The sequence below is a fragment of the Bubalus bubalis genome, chromosome 1 (genome assembly GCF_019923935.1).
Source record: "Bubalus bubalis isolate 160015118507 breed Murrah chromosome 1, NDDB_SH_1, whole genome shotgun sequence".
NCBI lineage: Eukaryota > Metazoa > Chordata > Mammalia > Artiodactyla > Bovidae > Bubalus > Bubalus bubalis.
This window is the reverse complement of record NC_059157.1, coordinates 45,866,808-45,881,485: the sequence shown is the minus strand read 5'-3', so window position 1 is coordinate 45,881,485 and position 14,678 is coordinate 45,866,808. Positions and strand designations below refer to the sequence as shown.

Below are 14,678 nucleotides of genomic sequence, written 5' to 3'. Positions count from 1 at the left end.
TGACGAAAGCCTCCAGGTGCCATGGAGCCCTGGGCAGGAGGTTTGGAAGAACAAGGCCACTCCCCTAGGCCCACCCACCAGACAAGAGAAAGACAGTGCCCCCACCCAGGGCACCACAGATGGGGGAAAGAAGGAAACCACCTAATACATGAACATTGGTTTATTAACCCACATCAGAACTGTCTCCTGTGGTCTGTCACATGGTCCTATAAACACCTTGGTGGGAGACTGGGAGCGATGGGCCACATGGCCTCCCTGCTCCCCTGGCTCAGTTGCAACAATGCCACTGCACAGAGAAAGCGATAGTCCTTGAAATATCCCCACAACTCAGGCATCTGCCTCAGACTGAAAGATGCCTTTTCTATCTTCATGCCCAGAGTGATCCGGATCCTTCTGTTCCATGGGAACTAGATCCTGCCATTAAGGGTTTGCATGCTGCAACTGAAGATCCTGCATGCTGCAAGGAAGATTGAAGATCCAACATGCCACAACCAAGACCCATCAGGGCCAAGTAAAAACATACATAAGTATTTGAAATCAACAACAGAAGTAGTCATAACAGCTCAGTGTATTGAGTGCTTACTCTCAAAAACCTCACTAAAGGCTTTACCTATTGACCTTCCCTACATAGTTAAATCATGTTGCATCCACCCTAAGATACAATGTTACAATGGCTTCCAATTTACAGAAGAGGAAACTGAGGCACAGCATGCCAACCTTCAGCCCATCTTGTCCCCTCACTTTGTGAGGAACCTCATGTCACACAGTACAGCCTGAGGACTCCAGAGTTTATGAGCAGTGCTTGTTAACTTCTGGGAGGGCTGTGGAGAGGGTGAAAAATACTTCTTGATCTGGACTTTGGAGGAGGACTCTTGACTCCCTTGCTCACAACATTCATATGAGTCTGTAGCACAGGGTATAGCCAATTCTTACCCTAGTGTCTTCTTGAACCTCCCAGTCATGAGAAAGTTGCCAGCTGCTGCCCTTGTGAACAGTTTGAAAACTGGAAAAGGCTAGAAAACATCCTTCTGTTCTCTTGAGTGTCTGGAAAGATGGCATCTTGGAAATTGACTCCATGAGGCAAGAGGTTATAGTTCTCATCCATCCTAATGGAAAAAAAAGGAGGCAAGAGCTGTAGACTGGACACCCACGGGGTGTACTATCTTGAATCGAGAGTCAACAGAAGACTGTGACAAGTGTTGCCAGTTATATAACGTCTTTTTTAAAGTAGAGTTTAATTACAATGTTGTGCTAATTTCTGCTGTAAAGTGACTCAGTTATACATATACATACATTTTTAAATATCTTTTCCATTATGGTTTATCCCAGGAGATTGGATATGGTTCCCTGTGCTAAGGTAGGACCTTGTTGTTTATTCCAAATGTAACAGTTTGCATCTGCTAACCCCAAACACCCAGTCCGTCCGTCTCCCTCCCTCCATTCCCCTTGGCAACCACAAGTTTATTCTCTGTATCCATGAGTCTGTTTCTGTTTTGTAAATAGGTTCATTCATGCCATATTTTACATTCCACATATAAGTGATATGGTATTTATTCTTCTCTTTGTGACTTACTCTGCTTAGTATAATTATCCCTAGTTCCATCCATGTTGCTGCAAATGGCATTCTTTCTTTCTTGTTATGGCTGAGTAATATTCATATATACGTACCACATTTTCTTTAATCATTCAACTATCAAGGGACATTTAGGCTGTTTCCATATCTTGGCTGTTGGGAATAGTGCTGCTATGAACATGGGGGTACATGTATGTTCCTGAATTACAGTTTTGTCCGGGGATATGCCCACGAGGGGGACTGCTGGATCATATGGTGGTCCTATGAATTTTCTGAGCATCCCCCATACTGTTAGCCATAGTGGCTACCCCAACTTACATTCCCAACAACAGTGTAGGAGGGTTCCCTTTTCTCCACACTCTCTCCAACATTTGCTATTTGTTCTGTTTTTGATGGTTGCCATTCTGCCTGATAGGGGATGGTACCTGGTTGCAGCTTTGATTTGCATTTCTCTAAGATTTAGTGATGCTGAGTATATTTTTATGTGTCTACTGGCCACCTGCATGTCCCATCTGCATGTCTTCTTTGGAGAAATGTCTATTAACGTTTTCTGCCCATTTTTTGATTGGGTTTTTTTTTTTTTTTTTTTTTTGTTGTTGTTGTTGTTGAATTGTACGGTCTGTATATTTGAAATTAAGCCCTGGTCTATTCATCATTTGCATATATTTTCTCCCATTCTTTAGGTTGTCTCTCTCTTTTTTTTTTTTTTTACAGTTTTCTTTGCTGTGCAGAAGCTTGTAAGTTTGATCAGGTCCCCTTTGTTCATATTTGGTTTTATTTCTACTACCTTGGGAGACTGACCTAAGAAAACAAAGGTCCAATTTATGTCAGAGAACATTTTCCCCATGCTCTCTTCTAGGAGTTTTATGGCGTCATGTCTTATGTTTAAGTCTTTAAACCATTGTGAGATATTTTTCTGCAGTGTGAGGGCATATTCTAACTTCACTGATTTACATGCAGCTTCCAATTACACATCTACATGACTCACATTAGAGGAGTCACTCTCTCTGATTGTTTCTCTACCTCACACTGCACGTGTCTCTCAAGTTTTTCAAAGCACGTGAATTGGGGGATGGGTGTGGGTGAACATTTGTGTATCTCCCATGCTGCCTTCTTTCTCCTAGTGGAGTGCTCCTTGTTTCCTGGGCAAAGGAAAGCCAATTGCAATGACCCAGGATTCAAGTCCTATGACTGCTATTTATCTCCTATTTGACACACAACGAATTTCTTAAATTCTCTAAGCTTAAATGTACAATCTATAAAACAAGGATGACAACAGCATCGTTCTTTGTTTAATGGTGGTGTAAGGAGTGCATTTTTTAAAAAAAATATGTAAAGTATTTAGCACAGAGTAAGCACAGTATAAAACTTAACATTTTTACAGAACCCTGCATAAAGTACCTGTTGGCAAGATAGAGAAGTCAAGAGAAGGAAAAGGAGAGATGGAAGCGGCACTCCAGCCCAAAGTAGGCATTTGGGGGCTCACCATGGAGTCTCCACTGCCACTTTCTCCTGTGACACTGACCAGAATCTGTTCTTCTCTCTGAGGGGCCCAGAATAACAGAGGAATGATTTGTATGTGGTTGTTAACACACATCAGGGCAACACAGCCCTGTGAAATAGAAAACTTGTCAGACTACCATTTGACTTTGTATCTCTGCTCTAACATTTTATAAATATGCCAGAGAAAAAGAGAAAAGAGCTGGATGACCACCAGAGAGCCAGTGGACAAAATTGTATTTCACTATAAAATTGGAAAAGGAAATAATGTCTTCTTAAGTACTGTGGCTCTTTTTACTTTGGAAAATAAAGTTTTATTGTTGAATAGTTTTAGAGCTGGTTTCCCTAAATAAAGACATGTAAAAATCTAAGTTTCTCCATATCAAGAAGGTACTATCTCATTCCTTGCCAGTTTTATTTAGAAACTGTACTTCTCCAGCATTTTTTTAAATTCAACTTAATCTGGCTAAACCACTCAAGCCAACACAAAGCACGCCATGTGTGCTAAACTTAGATATTCTGGCTTTAATATGGAAAACATGTTACCGTGAGCTTACGGACACCCCTCTGTGGAATCTTCTGTCTTCTTTCTCAGTGATGTGAAATCTCAAGAGCTAAAACTTAGTCTGCAGACCAAGGTCATGGCCATTCCAAATATCCTTAATGCTATGCCACATACTGGGAAGATGGGACTTATTGTCCAATCACTATCTGTTAGATTCCATTTTGAGGTTCCTCCCAGTTCCTCTGTATCAACCTCTTCCTCCAACTGGAGAGAACCAATGCATTAGGGTTCCACCTGCTGTTTTCCATTGCAAACTTCAGTTGAGCCCATAATCTGAACCCTTATCTACATGCATTTCGTCGTGACCACACGACAAACTTTCATGGAACTTCACAAGATTCCAGGAGTCTCCCAACAGACAAGGCCTGGTCTAATTCACCTCTCTGTTCTTCAAAGCCCTGTGAGCACCTTCCCAATCCCTTAATGCCCCCGCCCCAGACCCTTCCTCTATAAACTTTTGCTATTTGGAAGAGCCTGGCATTGAGGTCCGCTGGCAGCTGATATGAGCGAATCTGAGTGAAACAAGAGGACAGCTGGGCTGCATTCCACACCAGTCCCATCTTGGCATTTAAGCAGGTGTGCAGGATTGAGTAACTACACATTTCTCATCTAACCTGCACCAGGTGTTCTGCATCAGTTACTAGGATTTAATCTCAACCAACCTTGTTTGGCACATTATGAAGGTGAGGCTCTTGAGGTTCTCGACAAGGTCAGTAACTTGCTCAAAATGACAGGAAGAATGGAGCCAGAATTCCAACAACCATCTGATTCCAAAGGTGTTTGGATTGGTTTTGACCACTCTCCATCCCAAACAACTCCCACGGCATCCACTGTAAAATATAGCTTTCCTCTTCTATAAGGATTCTACCTCAATTAGGGTTCCACTTTCTTATTTCAAACTCCAGGAGACACCATCCTCTGAACTCTTATCAACAGGCATCTCATCTGCACCACAGACCAACTTGCATGGAACTCAACCAGAGAGGGCTCCTGTCCGATTGCCCTTCATACTCCTCAGAGCACTGTGACCAGGGCCTTCTTCCCCCATTTCCCCCCGCATAAACCTCTGCTATTGGGAATAGGCTGTTTGTTGCTGGAAACCACCTTGAGCTTTGGCCTGAAACACTCTTCCCTGGTCAAGCACGGGAGCCATCCCTGTTTTTCCAACAGTGTTAGCCAGAGGCACCCAAAATCTCTGTAGACTCAACATGAGGAGCACCAAAGAGCAGAAAATGAGAAGGAGACCAGGGGAAACATCACTTAACATCACCCAGACAGGATTCTGGAGGAGTTCCTGAGCCTGCTGGGGATAAAGGTACCTCTGCTGGCCAGGCCAAGTGGCCAAAGGGATGGTATGGGCGAGAGTTGGCAGGCTCACCTGAGGAAGAAGAAATAGGAGTAATCCTGGACCACGGTGTGGGAGTGACAGGAGAAGTAGCCCAGGCCGGTGAGGTGGAGCCTGGAGCCCCCGGGCACCTCGAGCATGCTGCCCCATGCCTGGTCGCACAGCATCTGGATCTCAGCGGAGTAGAAGAGCCCCGCGTCGCTGGCCTCATACTGCCCGGGCAGGTAGCTGTACAGGCCGTGCATCTCCTCGTGCAGCGCCAGCACCTTGGCGTACAAGATGATCTCGGCCAGCTCCGCTCGGCAGCCCTCGCTCAGGGGTCTCCACTCGGAGGGCAGCTGGCAGCCGCAGGCAGAGCGCTGCGAGCAGCAGCGGGTGCAGCATGCCGGCGGCGAGGGCGAGCGGCGGGAGCCGCCAGGTGGGCTCCGCGCCCCAGGCGCGCTACCCGGGGCGCATGGCCGGGGGAAGCGGGGAGCCCCACGGCAGCAGCGAGAGCGTCTGGGAACCCGAAGTGCCGGGCCCCACCAGTGGGAGGGGCAACCCGGGGCGCTCGGCTCCGCGCACTGTTGCGGAAGCTCAGCGTGCTGCTCCCTCCTCCGCCGGGATCCCCCTGCGGGGCCTCGCTTGGGAGGCTTTTAAAAGGGCACGGGGAGGGCCGGCCACTGCCGCCTCCTGCCCCCCGTGGCTGGGGCGTGGGCTGCAGCGGGAGGGGCGGAGGCGGGAAGCCGTCCAGGGTCGCGCGGTGCTGGGGAGACAGCGCAGTCGGCGCTGGACCGGGAGTTCCCGGGCCGAATTCGGTGTTTGCGGCAGCGCGGAGGTCCGCGGCCGAAAAGTCAGTGTAGGGAGAGGCGGCCCAGCCCTCTTCCGGAGCCCTGCGCACCGACCAGGTGGAAGCTTTGCAGGCACAAAGCGCGCTCCAGTCATGGCCTTCTTAGAATGATTGCCATCAATTGCCATGAGTACTCAGCCTACGTGTTTGCATTTTCTGAGTAGTTCATTTACACTCAATGGCACAGAAATCGAACTTTACCGTCGCAGAGTTTACCTTGGAAATTCTGTGTGATCTAATAAACTTTTCTGCTCTCCCTTTCCATCTCTTATGTTTTAACGATGCTCTTAGGAAAGCCTTCAACATCTGAAAAGCCAAAGCCACATTGCTTGGATTTTCCTACAGCTACATGGTCTCATGATTAACCTCATTCCTACTTTCAGATTCTGAACACCCTACACCTGAGAAATAGATTCAGAAGTTCCAAAGAGCTTTTCACAAGTCAATGAGTGACTCTGAAGAGACCTAAACTCCACAGTTAAAGCTTTATTTCTAAATTAGGCAGTTCCTTTTATCTCCCAATTGCCTTAATTATTCTTCATGTAGTAAGAAAAAAAAGATTATTTATAAGTATAAATATTTTGTATAGTCAAAACATCATATATATGAAATAGCATGGATATAATACACATATCATCGTACATATGTCATACATATTATATTTACAATAAGTTGATAAGCAAAACTGCTGTAAAATGGAAGGCTCTTTGTTCTGCAAGCATCTTATTAACCAGGCTGTCTGCAAGTTTAAGTCTTAGAACTCAGCCAGTCTTCTCTGACTGAAAGGAAGAGTTCTTAGGGAATTCGGAAAGGAAAGGTAAGGAGAAAAGTGGGGAGGAGGGAAGAGAGAAAATTCCAAGGCCTCACATCCCGTGACAACAAAATCTTCCTGTGATCCCCAAGTCTTCAGTTAGGACAATTAAACTCATGCATGCTTCTTGTGACAGGGCAGAAATCCAGCTGGCGTGAGGCAGGGACTCAGGAGGAAGAGGCCATGATCAGCATGGTCTCAGGGAACCAGAAGACCCTGGGAAGGCTTTGGGCGTGCCTTGAAGTGCAATGGCCAGGACTTCAGCCAGTGTGGCGGCCCAGCTTCTGAGGGAATGAAGGCTAAAGATCCATAAGGTCTTAAAGATCCATAAGACAGCAATACAGAATCCAACCAGTGACTCAATGGACAGATGTGTGCTTAATCGCTCAGTCATGTCCTACTCTTTGCGATGCCAGGGACTGTAGCCTCCCAGGCACCTCTGTTCATGGGATTCTCCGGGCAAGAGTACTGGAGTGGGTTGCCATGCCCTCCTCCAGGGGATCTTCCCAACCCAGAGATCAAACCCAGATCTCCCACATTGCAGGCAGATTCTTTACCGTCTGAGCCACCAGGGAAGCAGTGACTCAATGGACCAGATTCTTAGTCCTACAAGATCATCTGTGTTGGAAGAGGAAAGAAGTAAGAGTAAGAGCTCCTCACGGACAATAACTAACCTCTACATAGCTGGAAGTCAGACTGGAGCCTCAATTAATTCTGTAGAAAACAGTTATATTGAGGGAAGCAATGGACAGTAGTCCCAATGGTATATGACTCCTCCTGACAACCCCAGCACCACCATGGGAGATGGTAGAGTTAAGCTTTTCCCACAGGAGAAATGGCATTTGAGGATGGCATCAGACATCCTACATTAGGACTGCCCATTTGTCTCTCCTTCAATATATGAGTTAAAACGTTTCATAACATCTTAGTCTGTTCAGGGTGCCATGGCAAAATACCACAGCCTAAGGGGCTTAAACAACAGACATTTATTTCCCACAGTGCTGGGGGCTGGAAGTTCAAGATCAGGGTGTCAATGGGATTGGTTCCAGGCTAGTAAACGGCCACCTTTCCTCTGTGTCCCCACATGGCCCGTCTTCTTTGTACATGTAGAGAGACAGAAATGCCTGGCCCTTCTAAGGACACCAGGCCTCTCAGATTAGACCACACTCTTGTGACCTCATTTAACCTTAATCACTTCCATAAAGGTGCTATCTCCAAATACAGTCTCACTGGGGGTTAAAACTTGAACAGAAAAATTCAGGGCAGAGAGGAGGGGATGTGAACAAGGGACAGAATTCAATCCATAACAGTCATTTAGCAGGTGTTCTGCAGGTTTGTAAAGAAAGAGGGGATATAAAATGGTTTATATTTATGGCACGCTAACTTAGAGCAAGCATTGCCAAATTATAATATTAACAATAGCAACTGCTAACATTTATTCACTGCTTACTATGTGCCAAGCACTATTGTAACATATTGCTTATGTTATCATAATGAATGCTCCAAACACTCAAAATGGGCACTGCTATCATCCTCAGTTTATAGACAGGGGACTTAGGTACAGAGAGGTTAATTGACTTACCCAGGATCACATAGCCAGAAAGGAACTGAGCCAGGATTCAAACACCAGCATCAGATTTCAGAGTTCATGTTCTTAACTACAGCATTAAAATATGGATAAAACAAGCAATGTTTTAAAAGCACAGGTGGGCCCTTTATCAAGAAACAAGTAGAGGGGACTTCCCTGGTGGTCTGTGGCTAAGACTCCATGCTCCAAATTCAGGGAACCCAGGTTCAATCCCTGATCCAGGAACTAGATCCCACATGTTACAACTAAAACTCGGTGCAGCCAAATAAATAAATGAATATTTAAAAAGAAGCTGAGTTTAGAAATAGTAATAACCTTTGCAGAATCACCAGTGATGGCTAAATGAGGGAGTAACTGGACTAACATTAATTTTGTTTTCACCAGCAGCCCTGCTCAATTTAAATTAAGTTTATTTTAAGTTAGTGCTATAACTTATGAAGACAAGAGAATAAGGATTTTTTTTTTTAATTGTATCTAGTGCTTCAGAGGGCTGGAAAAAGTTTTTCTCTTTCTACAGACCTGAAGACCCTGATTATTCTTTCCATTTAGATGAATAAATAAGTAAAAATCAGTATGTACAGCTGATGTCTCTCTTGTTGTATAAACTGGACAGAATCAAAACTCTTCCAGTACTACCCAGAATGCATTTTCCAGATGCAGGGGCCTATGAGGGTTGTCCTTCTCCTGGATTCTTCACAGACACATCAGTCATGTTTTTGCTTCTCTAGAAGGTCTGGCAAAGTGCCTCCCTGATTGGGATTGTTCACCTGGAGCCCTGGACATATGTGAGCATCCCCTGGTGAGCAGCTCCCATTTGGGGACCAAGATCTCTAAAGAAGCAGAGCTCAAGGAAGCCAGGATGGGAAGCAAAAATTCTACAGCTGGGTTGTGGGTTCAGTAGTGAAACAAGCCGCTTCCACCCCTTGATTACAAGACCCATATGTTCTGGCTGTTGGGGGAAGATAGCACCATTATGCTTCAAATATGCACTATATCCTTCACAGCATGTACAACACCCTTTAAGATTGCACCCCACCCTTTCAGGATGTTGATTCCCATCTGACACACTTGAGTCTTCATTAGCTGTCACACTGTCTCAGTAAGCTTTCAAAATTTGCCCAGTTGTTTCTAGGTGATGGCGTCCTCGGTAAAACCAGTTAATTCCACAGCCAAGGGCACATTGCTGTATTCCCTTTGCCATCAAAGAAGAGATGCTATGAAAACCACTGATCAGAAGCAATGCTACAGGAAGTACCACGATGCTGGAAAATGGGTTCTGTGGACAGAGTTCCTGGAGGAAGCACTGTGGGGCAGGAAAGGCAGATCTACACCTAGAATGCATCTATTCCAGTGAGGACAAGTCTCTGCTCCCTCCAAGATGGAAGAGGTTCAGTGTAGTCACTTCAGTCATTTCAGTCACTCAGTTGTGACTGGCTCATTGCAACCTCATGGACTGCAGCACGCCAGGCTTCCCTGTTCATCACCAACTCCCAGAGCTTGCTCAAACTCATGTCCATTGAGTCAGTGATGCCATCCAAACATCTCATCCTCTGTCATCCCCTTTTCCTCCTGCCTTCAATCCTTCCCAGCATCAGGGTCTTTTCAAATGAGTCAGTTCTTCACATCAGGTGGCCAGAATATTGGAGCTTCAGGATCATTTCTTCCAATGAATATTCAGGACTGATTTCCTTTAGGATTGACTGGTTTGATCTCTTTGCAATCCAAGGGACTCTCAAGGGTATTCTGCAACACCATAGTTCAGAAGCATCAATTCTTTGGTTGTTAGCCTTCTTTATGGTCCAACTCTCACATCCATACATGGCTACTGGAAAAACCAAAGCTGTGACTAGACGGGCCTTTGTCAGCCAAGTAATGTATCTGCTTTTTAATATGCTGTCTAGGTTGGTTATAGCTTTTCTTCCAAGGAGGAAGCGTCTTTTAATTTCATGGCTGCAGTCACCATCTGCAGTGATTTTGGAGCCCCCAAAAATAAAGTCTCTCACTGTTTCTATTGTTTCCACTTCTATTTGCCATAGAAATGATGGGACTGAATGCCATGATCTTCATTTTTTGAATGTTGAGTTTTAAGCCTTTTCAGCTTTTTTCGCTCTCCTCTTTCACTTTCATCAAGAGTCTATTTAGTTCCTCTTCTCCTTCTACCTTAAGGGTGGTGTCATCTGCATATCTGAGGTTGTTGATATTTCCCCTGGCAATCTTGATTCCAGCTTGTGCTTCATCCGGTCCATCATTTCGCATGATGTGCTCTGCATATAAGCTCAATAAGCAGGGTGACAGTACATAGCCTTGACATACTCCTTTCCCAATTGGGAACCAGTCAGTTGTTCCATGTCCGGTTCCAACTATTGCATCTTGTCTGCATACAGATTTCTCAGGAGACAGGTTAGGTGGTCCGCTATTCCCATCTCTTTAAGATTTTTCCACAGTTTGTTGTGATCCACAAATTCAAAGGCTTTAGTGGAGTCAGTGACGGGTGCAGCCCCTGCCCAGCACCCCAGCACTCACTCATTCTCATCCACCGTCTCTTCCATGTCCAACATGGCCACCTCTTCCCTCTACAGAGATAGAGAGACAGTCCAGGTGGGCAGAGGGCCAGCCATCCATTTCTGTGGGAAGCGCTGAGCCTGCCATTCCCCAGCCCTGGACCAGCTGCACCAGGCCCGCGCCCCTGTCATGCAGAGATGCCGTCCCAGCAGGGCCAGGCTGCAGGTTCTGAAGTCTCCTGCAGCCAGGCCTCTGCCCAGGGAGTGGCTCAGCGATAGGGAGGAACCCGAAGGGTCAGCCGACGCCTGGGGCCAAACTCAGGACCCATGGTCACGCGGAGGGGCTGCTGCATGTGGTTCTGTCTGTAAAGCTCTCAGGGCCACCACGGGGCAAACACAGAGGATGGAGCAGGGCTTCAGGGCCTATGGAGGCTGGAGGGAAACGCAGGGGACACGCAGCTCCAGAGCCGCCCAGGGCCACTGTGATGGTGGCTGCACAGACACACACAGGTAAACAGCTGGGGGCTCACCCTCACATACGGTCACACACACATAGCACACACCAGACACACACCAACACACACAATACCAGACACACACCAGATACCAGATCCACAAAGGCTAAACGGAAGGGAGCTCACCCTCACACATGGGCACACACACACAGCAGACACACACCAGACACACCAGACCCCAGACACACACCACACACACCACACATGGGGAGTGCAAGCTGAGCAGGGAATCCATGGAGAATCACAGATGAGGGAATGCCCACATCCCAGCCTGTGTGGTGGTTCCCTGGGGGCCCTGGGTGGGTGTGGGGTCTGTTCATCTCTCACAGCCACCATCTCTACGAAAAGCCCAGCTCCATGGAGCTTCTCCAGGGTATCCCCCATGTGGCACTGGGAACAGAAGCTGGGGCTGAAGCACCCCCTCCCAAGACCTGTGTGGAGGCAGCCCAGGGTCCCGCATGGGGAAGCGTCTTACTGTCCTGTCACTGTGAGCACAGGGACAGGCCAGAGGGGTGGCTGGGAGGCGGGCATGGCTCAGGACACAGGCTCCAGGCCCCATGTGTGTGACTGTGGGAAGGTCATTGGCCCCCTGTGCCTCAGTTTCCTCTTCTCCAAGGGGAGGAAGGCTGGGGTGAAGGGAGGCTGCACCCAGCGCTGTGGCCACCAACCTGTGACTCAGGCCGCAGTGACAGCACCCTGGATGGGGTGCTGATGCCCACTCACCTGTCCCCCAGACCCCGCCCTCATGACTGAGACACACCCAGGTACCTGTCTGCAGACGTGCCATGAGCCCCAGCTCTGGCAGGTGGCATGGTGTCCGCCACAAGGCAGCCACTTTGTGGCTAAGAGGTGCTGAAGGAGCCCTGCCCGCAGCCCCCAGGGGAGACTGCCTCAGGCGGCAGCCTCAGGCTGGTGACTCTTCTGAGCCTGCTCCCAGTCATCCAGCCCTGCTGGGTCAGAGCAAACAGACCTACAGTGGGGCAGGCAGGGTGGGGCTGGCAACAGGGTGCTTTGGACTGAAGCTGGCTCCCCTGGGTGGGGGTACTCATCCCAAAGAGTCTCCAAATGGGGCCTGGGGGAAGAGCGGCAGGGGGACAGCCGAGGGTGGGTGAGGACTGACAGGTCAGCACTGCTCGGAGCCCCAAGGGAGCAGTCAGGCCAGGGGCCTGAGCCCCGGGAGGAGTCTGTCACCCTGGGGTGCAGGGAGGCCTCCAGGGAGGGGGTTGGCCAGCCTGGGGTGTGGCTATCACACTCTCTCCTCTGTGGCCTGCCCTCCTGCCGGCTCTCAGCCACCACATGGCTCTGCGAGCCCCTCTACTCCTGCAAGCACAGCTCCTAAAAATAGAGCTGCTCAAGAGGCAGGTTGGGGTAGGGGAGGGCTTCTAGCCCATAGCATGCATCTGAGATCGTGTCTAGGCACTGGTGCCAGGAAGGCGGGGGGCCAGGGGGACCTCCAGTTAGGAGAGGGGCCAGAAGGCCCATGCCAAGCCCCCACCCGTCCTTTCTAGCAGGTCGCTATCACAGCCAAAAGGCCAGGGTCACCTTTCTTGGGGAATAAAGCAGAAACCATAGAAGGCAGAAAGAACACTGGCCATGCTGTCAAAGGCCCAGGTTTAATACCCAGCTTTGTTGTATGACCTTAGCTGAGTCACTTAACCTCTCTGTGCCTTCGTTAACCTATCCATGAAACAGAAGAGCGGAGGCCCCACTCTCAGCCCTGTGCCCGGCAGGCAGCTGGACCTGACTGCAGCTGTTGGCCCACCCTCAGAGCTGGACCAGGGCAACGCGATCCTCCCAGATTCCTCTCCTGCCTCAAGTCCCAGGGTAAAGAGGAGGAATTCGGGAGGTCAGGCCTCCCAGCTGCACCAGGACAAGAATGAGCCTCAAACGCCCATCTCCAGGCGCCCGCCCCCCGTGTTCCTTCAGGAGGGAGTGGTTCTCCCTGCAGAGCTCCAGCAGGCACTCTCCCCAGGAGAGTGGGATGGGGGCACTGGACTCCGGGTTAACACCCTCACCCAGGGAGTCAGAATCCCCTCCCCAGGAATCGGGTCTCTCCACACCACTCAGCCCGCGCCCTGTCCAGGGTGGGACCCATCCCTGCATCTGCCTGGAAGGGCCTCTGGGGTCCCTGGTCCCCTGGCTGCCTTTGGTGGGCGGCCTTTCTCAGCAGTTCTGACAGCTTCTGAACCCCAGGGAGGAGAATGTGGCCACGAGGACTGTTCTGACTGGAGTGGGCACCCATGGCCTGGCTCTGCTCCCCAGGGAGGAGGTGCCAGGATGGGGGCAGGGGCTCCCTGCCTGGAGGGAGGAGGTGCCAGGATGGGGGTCCCTGAGGGTCGGAACATCATTTCATTTAAAGGCCTGGTAATTATCTCTCCATCCTACAAACGAGGAAACAGACCCAGGGAGGGACAGCTATTCACCCAAGACCTTCCACCCACCCCACGCCTTCAGTGGGAGGTCTGTGATTCAGACCCAAGTCTCCAGCCTCAGGCTGAGGATCAGTTAAACTAGGCTCAGTGATTTATCTCTGAGATAAAGCTCCGGAGGGAAGGGGGCCCCTCCCAGCTCCGACACCCAGTCAGAGTGGACACTGCGACTTGGGACAGAGGGCCCAGACTACAGGGCACCCCTCTGCTCTTAAAGCCTGCCCCAGTCTTACCCAGAACAGGAGCTGCCAATGGACCCGTTGTGCTGTCTGCTCTGCCTCATGGGGTCTGGGAGAGGGCAGGGGCTGGACAGGCTTTAAGCAGGCCCACGGCCCGGGGCTGGGAGAAATGTGTGCAGGAGTCACGCTGGAGGTGGCAGGGGCAGAGGGAGTGGGAGTGTTGGCTGCTAGTTTGGCAGGTGCCAGGGACAGGGCTAAGGGAACATGTACTCCAGGCCATATAAGCACAGAGTCGGACACGACTGAAGTGACCTAGCAGCAGCAGCAGCAGCAGCAAACCCACTTACAATGTCCAAGTGGCCAGCAACAGGGGCCTCGCATTTGCTTGCACGCCTGTGTCTGCGGCCTCCAGCACAGTGCCTGGGTCATGGAAGGGCCCGGGACAGGACAAAGAAGAGGAAGCAAACCTAGGGGAGGCCTGCTCTCTGAATTCTCAGGGCCCCCGTCCTGCCCAACTCCTCCTGGGCCCTGAGCCCTGGCCCTGCCAAGGGCCGCCTGTGGGTGATGCACACTCCTCTCCATGGGCAAGGATAGCCTCTCCCTGCTTCCCCCCTCGCCTGACCCATGTCCCGCCCGCCCCTCAACATCGCTGCCTGGGGAGCCCCAGGCCCCGTCCGTCACACACTCTTCACCTGCTCTGCTATCGATCTGGCCCCGTCTCAGCTGAGGCTGTCATTCCACGGTCCCCGGGGGCCTCTGAGCCCAGTGGCCTGAGTCGCCTTCTCCAGGCTCAGTGGCCCTTCCCACACCAGTAGATCTGGGGTGGGACCGGCTGAAGCCAGG

General features: G+C 49.8%; 1 pseudogene; it reads right to left on the bottom strand.

The window, feature by feature from the left end:
- The window catches only part of LOC112582596, a 41,099-nt pseudogene extending 35,159 nt beyond the window's left edge, over positions 1-5,940 (bottom strand).
- Positions 5,941-14,678: the final 8,738 nt, after the last annotated feature.